This window comes from Macrotis lagotis, unplaced genomic scaffold (assembly GCF_037893015.1).
Source record: "Macrotis lagotis isolate mMagLag1 unplaced genomic scaffold, bilby.v1.9.chrom.fasta BILBYCTG006, whole genome shotgun sequence".
Lineage (NCBI taxonomy): Eukaryota > Metazoa > Chordata > Mammalia > Peramelemorphia > Peramelidae > Macrotis > Macrotis lagotis.
The window spans coordinates 1,007,986-1,013,850 of NW_027421913.1; the positions used below are offsets into that span (position 1 = coordinate 1,007,986).

General features: G+C 43.0%; 1 pseudogene; it reads right to left on the bottom strand.

Moving 5' to 3' along the window:
* Positions 1-301: 301 nt before the first annotated feature.
* Positions 302-3,636, bottom strand: LOC141503993 (fizzy-related protein homolog pseudogene; annotated as a pseudogene).
* Positions 3,637-5,865: the final 2,229 nt, after the last annotated feature.

Genomic DNA, 5,865 nt, shown 5'->3' on the forward strand with positions numbered 1-5,865 from the left:
ATTTTTGACATTATGACTTTCACCCCATGATTTCCCCCCTGCCCCTCCATCACATACACATTGAAAAGAGAGAAAGAAAAAGGCAGTATGAATGCAAAAATGAATTCACACAATGGCCATGCCCCAAAATGTCTCTCTAGCCCTCCCTCTGGGCAGGTAGGTAACCTGCTTCATCAAAGGTCCTTAAAAAAAACATGGTCATAGCATTTATCAGCTCCTGAGGTTTTCAATATTTTTTATTTAAAGACAATGACACCAACTTCAATTTTGAAAGAATTTCTATTTAATACCTAATGCATCACTTTACAAGAAAAACTACTTTGTTCCACTTCTATTCTCTCTTAGGATGTAACATATAAAATAAATCCCACCCCTTTGGAGAATTAGCCTGAATAAACTATAGGGAATGAAATGTGTTTGTCTTTTCCAAACTAGCTGAAAATTGTATTGCATAGTAACATCACAATTTTTCATGGAAGACAGAAGGTTTCACTGTTTTCCTTTAAAAATTGAATTCAAGTGACACTGAACATTCATTTGTTTTGCAATATCAGTGAAACAAGCCTTAGGAATAAATATCTCTTATCTCTCACCTTCAAACACACACAAACACACAAACAGACACAGAAAGACACACACACACACACACACACACACACACACACAGCCCAAAATACCTTTTCTAAGATCATTAGATCATTTCCCTGAATTTATCTATTTCTTTTAGTTAAATAGAGACCTGGAGCAAAGGAAAGGCAAGAACTGGCTTAATGTTTAAAACTATGTACATATTTATACATCAAGTTCCCCCTCCCCACAAAGTCTTCTGGATACCCCAAAGTATTCAGACAGGCTTCTATAGAAACACTAATTAGAATAGCTTTCCATGGCTCTTCCCAAAACTGGTCAAGAATGAGCCAAGTTGGAGGTGGGTGAGAGACAGGCTTGCCTCCTCCACCTCCTTGGGAACAAAAAAGACACTTTCCCACTGCAATCAATTTACCAGTGCACTACTTTATCACATTTGGGATTTTTAAATAATAATTTTTAAATTTACCAACTAAAAATGTGCCCATTAATTGACCACTTGCCTTCATCTCCCTGGAGATGTGGCTGGTTAGTCCCCATTCACATCCTCCTCCTGCTTCTCTCAGGTAGATGCTTGAAAAATTAGGAATTGATTTTCACAAAGGAAACAAACAATTCATCCCACTAGGCCATTTTCTCCCTTCAGCATGGGCCTCCTAGTTTTCTTACCTCCAGGGAACTGGAAATCCCACTTTTCCCCCTTCAAGTTCCCCCCTTTTTGTCATAAGAAAAGCTGGCCCCAAAGGCCTCAACTTCCAGGCCAGCCCACCCTGAATGAAGGGGCTCCACATAGCAAACCCCCTCCCCCCATTACCATTTCCCTATCAAGACAATCAAGACAAGGATGGGGACAGAAGCTTACTCTTTGCTTGTTTCTCCCAAAGATTCCTGCAGATGGACCCATCCCATTCTGGTGGGCTCCCGGTTCCTCTTTGTGATGAATGAGATCCTAACTCCTAAATAATTTTTCCCCAATCTCATTTCCTCCCCAAATAAAATTCTACAACATTCACAATAAAGTCATTAAACAAGAAAATTAACATTTCTCCAGGTCTACCCGGCACTCCATTCCTTTTCTCCTTTCAGTTTCTCAGTAAGATTCTATACATTCTGGTTAAAGTCAATAATTTTTTTTCAAATGGTTAAGTCTGGTCCAGGAGGCGGGCTGGGAAATTATCGGATTCTAGTGAAGAGATTGAGGGCACATGCAGATTTCTTTTCTGAATGAGCTTTACGAAAAATGTTCCAAAACCTCAGTCTCTTATCTCCAGACCCTGTAACTATGGTCTGGCCATCAGGAGACAATGCCATATACAGTACTCGATAGCTGTGACCTGGGAGTTTGGCTACCTGGTTCATGGAAGGGTACTTCCAGATGATGATGTGGTTTTCTGAGTAGCCGTGAGTACTGACCATCTCATTGTCTTGCTTGGACCAGGCCAGATTGCACACTTGGGAACCCGTATCGATGCACTGGAGGGGATGCCCCCTCAGGATATTCCAGAAGCAGATGCAGCAGTCAGATGAACCACCTCCTGATGCCAACAAGCCATGTTGGTGGGGAGACCATGCGAGGGCTTTCATGGCTGCTTTATCATTGGTGTACTGCTGGAATGGCTTTAAACTATGAGAATTCCAGATTTGGAGCCTGTTGTCATTTCCACCGGAGGCCAGCAGTTGGTGATCTGGGGACCACCTCAGTCCACATACCTCCTGCTTGTGGCCTTTCAGCTTGCGTTGAGAGTGCGGGGAATATGTCCGGATGTCTCTCTGGAGGATCTTTCGGTCTCTGCTCCCTGAAGAAATCTGATCCCCATTCCATGCCAATGAACTGACCCTGCCTGTGTGGCCCTGCAGTGTAATCACGTTCTTTTGAGCTATCACATCCCAGATCTGCACAAAGCCTCTGTGTGTGCCAACCGCCAACAAGAAGCCTCTTTCATACCAATTCACTGAGGTCACAAAATCATCTTCCACAAAGAGGTCACACAGTTTAAATATTTGGCTTGTAGTAGCATTCCACAGGTAAACACAGGTGCCCAGGCCCACCGTGACAACATTGAGCTGAGACCAATCCAGCAGGTTCAGGTAGAAGTCATCACAGAGGTCAGGGGCCCGGAGGATCTTGAATGGCTTCTTGGAGATGTTCCTGGGGAACTGCCTTACGGATGTTAGTAAGGTCTGACTTTCGTTGCTGAGAGGTGATAAAGCATAGGGTGAGACTTCACTGTCAGGGTTGTAGTTCCTATGGGACATGTTATATGAGTAGATGAAAAGATTCTTTTTATTCTGCTCAAGATACAGCTCCTGGTCTTCTATTTTGGGATCCTGGAGTTTCTGGATCCCCGCTCCCAGCAGCTCATTCTTCAACAGGGCAGAATAGACGAGTTCACTTTTTTTGCTGCCCAAGGTAGAATCTTGGGTTTGGGGTGTCAGATTGGGAAGTCTCTCAGAGCCATCCTTGCTATAGAAGTTCAGGCCCCAGGCGGCTCCAGCCCTAGAGGGAATGAAGTGGTCCCCCAATGTGTTGGAAAGAGATGCTGAAAACATGGGCAGTGACAGACTCCAGCTCATCTTGGCCCCAAGATAGTAGTAATTCGGCTGGCGCCAGATGAACACACAGTCTCTGATAAAGTCAGCTCAGGTCCAAAGTGACCCCTGCTATTGGCAAGGTCAGACAGATAGAGAAAAGCACACTAGTGGCCTTTAGAGAGTCTTGTGGGACAGTCTTCCTTTGGATATGGGTCTGTGGAGATGAGATGCCTCTTGGCGGCTCAAAACTAGAAAGGAAGGGCAAGGTTAGTCTGGGAAGAAAAGAATGTAGGTTAATGGTAGAGACCAGGAGGCAAGGAATGAAAGATACATACCAGAGTCGACACGAATGGGGGTGTCTCAAGAAGACAAGAGATCTCTGACTTGGGTCTTGGTTCCACGAGGAATTTTGGCCAAAGTCAATCTGACAGAAGAATTTTCAAGGGAATTCAGACCTGCGGAGAAAGAATAAGATCAGTCTAGGATAGGGCTGTGGTCGCAGGTGGCCCGTAGGGTGATTTTATGTGGCCGGTTGTGGGTGTACTAAATGCATTAGTGAATGAAGACGGGCTACCACAGAGTTCTCCCCAAAATGGCAAATCAAATTATTTTGTCTATTGTTTTAATAAAAATTTTAGAAGTAAGCTTGTACAACCCCTGTCTAGGAGAAACAATGCCTGGGGATGACTTGGGGATGGTCATGGTCACACTCTGTTTGGAGATGTCTTTCAGAATCTTGGGATATGGGAAAGGCCAGAGCAGAAAACCTCAGATTGGGAACACTAGGGCACATGGACAAGCTCAGTCTAGGAGAAGACTGTTCTTTGGAACATGGTCTTTAAGCAAATGTTTGGGTTCATTGTAAGAGAAGATGCCTCTCTGAGGTCTGTCCTCTGTCCCTGGACCAGAACTCTGGGGCTCTGACCACATTCAGATCCTGATCGCAGTCTAGTTCCCCCATAGAACAGCAGGGCCCCCCCCCAAATCAGCCCCATGGCAGAGGGGTGTGTTTGTGGTCATTCACAGACCAGGAGGGAAGACAGAGATTACACACAGAAATGCTTGTGGGGTAGTGTCCCAATAACACTCAAAAGCTCAGGAAGCACCCCAAAAACCAGGCACAGGCTGGAGAAATGAGAAAACAGAGAAAAAGGAGGAACGTCATTGAGAAATACATTGTCGATGATACCAAGAAGGATCAAAATACTCAATCTGAAGAAAAGGAAGTACAGGCCCGACATCTAAAGACTCTAAGAAAAATGGAAATTGTGCTCAGGCTATGACAGATCTCAAAAATGACTTTGGAAATCAAGTGAGGAAGACAGAAGAAAAATTGGGAAAAGAAATGAGAGAGATGCAAAAAGAAGTCAGCAGCTTAGGCAAGGAGATTCAAAAAAATGCTGAAAAGAATAACATGTTAAAAACCAGCATGGGTCACATGGATAAAACAGTTCAAAAAAGTAATTGAGGAGAAGAATGCTTTAAAAAGTAGATCTGCCCAGACAGAAAAAGAGATAAGAAAGCTCTCTGAGGAAAACAAATCCTTCAGGTGCAGAATGGAACTGAAGGAGGCTCCTGAGTTTATGAGAAATCCAGACAATACTTCAAAATCAAAAGAATGAAAAATTAGAAGAAAATGTGAAATGCCTCATTGAAAAAAAACGACTGAACTGGAAAACAGATTCAAGAAAGATAATTTTAAAATCCCTGGAATACCTGAAAGTCATGAGCAGGAAAAGAACCTTGACATCATTTCAAAAAATTTCCTACAGGAAAACTGCACAGTTATCCCAGAAGCAGAGGGCAAAATAGAAATGGAGAGAATCCACTGATCTCAACTGGAAAGTGATTCCAAAACAAACAAACAAACAAAAAAAAAACAACCCCCCAGGAATACTGTAGCCAAGTTCCACAACTTCCAAGTCAAAGAGAAAATATTACAAGTAGCCAGAAGGACACAGCTCAAATATCGTGGAGATGCAGTCAGGATCACACAGGACTTAGCAGCTAGTACATTCAAAGCTCGTAGGGCTTGGAATATAATATTCCTGAAGGCAAAAGAGCACAGGATGCAACCAAGAATCAACTACCCAGCAAAACTGAACATCCTCTTCCAGGGTAAAAGATGGACTTTCAGTGAACCAAGGGAATTTCAAATGTTCCTTGTTGAAATGGCCAGAGGTGAATAGAAAGTTTGATCTTGAAATACAAGGCTCAGATGGAGCATCGAGAGTAGAGGAGAAAGGGAATATGTGAGGGACTTGATGATGAACTACATGCATTACTACATAGAAAATTGACACTGATAATACTCGTATGGACCTTCTCATTTCATAGAGCTTTTATAGATGAAGCACAGGAGAGAGCTGAAATTGAAGATACAATATAGTGTAAATCTGGAGTCAATGACTAAAAGGGAAATGTAATAGGAGAAAGAAAAAGGAGAGGAGGAATAGGTTAAGATATTTCCTATAATAAGATTTTTTTTTATTTCAGTGAGCTATTGGAATGATATGGAAGTGCGGAAGGCAAGGGGGAATGAGGGAAACTTCGCTCTCATCAGAGGTGGCTAGGAGAGGAGACAGCATACATACTCAGTGGGGTATAGATATCTAGAGTAAGAAAGAGGGAAAGGTGGCAGGGGTAATGGAGGGATGTGAGAGATGGAGGAGAGGGTGGACTGTGCTGGGAGCCTGGTCAGATATAAATCATTTTCTTTTTTACTTCTTGCAAGGGCTGGGATTG